Source organism: Protomyctophum parallelum, assembly GCF_964188405.1.
Source record: "Protomyctophum parallelum genome assembly, chromosome: 18".
Lineage (NCBI taxonomy): Eukaryota > Metazoa > Chordata > Actinopteri > Myctophiformes > Myctophidae > Protomyctophum > Protomyctophum parallelum.
Window position 1 is genome coordinate 29,585,237 of NC_139716.1, and position 1,216 is coordinate 29,586,452.

Here is a 1,216-nt window from a genome sequence, read left to right on the forward strand (position 1 = left end):
TCTGACTGATGGTGCAGTGGTCTAGTCATCAGGCTTTCAGTACAGACATTCCATGTTCAAGTCCTGTTCCTCCTACAGCTCAATGCTGCAGTAATTTGAACTTTTCAAGGCTTGAATAAAAAATAAAAACTCAAAAGCACCAGGAGACATCTACTGATTGCCCAAAGGTGCCTTGGCTCAATGGTGTGGAGCGCTTGACCCGTTGCCTCTGCTACAGACAGTTGGCAGGTTCAAGTCCCATGTCATGACATCAAGGTGCTGGAGGACCATCGGGAGAAGGTGCTCTCTCCCCCTGTTTCCTGAGATGTAATGGTTGGGGCTTATGTCTGAAAGAACCCTGTCCAGCTAACCTTTTACCATGAAAATGTCCAATTTAACATAAATGGTGAATGGTGCATGCACAATCTCTGTAAAGCACCTTGGATAAAGGCGCTACGCGCCTTTATCCAAGGTGCTTTACAGAGATTGTGCATTACATTCACGCATTCATACACCGATGGCAGCGGAAACCATGCAAGGCACCAACTAGCACATCGGGAGCAATTAGGGGTTCAGTGTCTTGCTCAAGGACACTTTGACAGTAACTCTGGGGGAGCCCGGGTTTGAACTGGCAACCTTACGGTTACCATCCAGGCACTCTACCCCTGAGCCACTGCCGCCCCACAAGGCACCTTGGGGCATTCAGCAGATGTCTCCTGGTGCTTTTGAGTTTTTATTTTTTATTCAAGCCTTGAAAAGTTCAAATTACTGCAGCATTGAGCTGTAGGAGGAACAGGACTTGAACATGGAATGTCTGTACTGAAAGCCTGATGATTAGACCACTGCACCATCAGTCAGACACTCTCAGGCAAAGTCTCCTGGTAATTTTGAAGTGATCTTTTGTGCGTTAGCCTTCAGTAAAGTTTAAATAACACAGACTCATATTAATCAGATGTTTCTTAGCACTGTTGTTGAGGTTTTCTTTTGTATGATAGTGTAATAGCCGGGAATCGAACCCTGGTCTCCCACGTGGAAAGCCAACATCTTAACCACTACGACAATTAGAGTTTTGAGGTAGTCAGGCTGAGGCTGTGAGCCACTGCTAGAATAGCAGTAAATGAAGCTCAATAACTAGCATTAAACTTTAGGAAGAGTGGGATTTGAACATGAACTCTCTGTGCTGAATAGCCCCTACTACAACATCACTCAGTAACATCTGCCTCTTTGTACTGTTGAA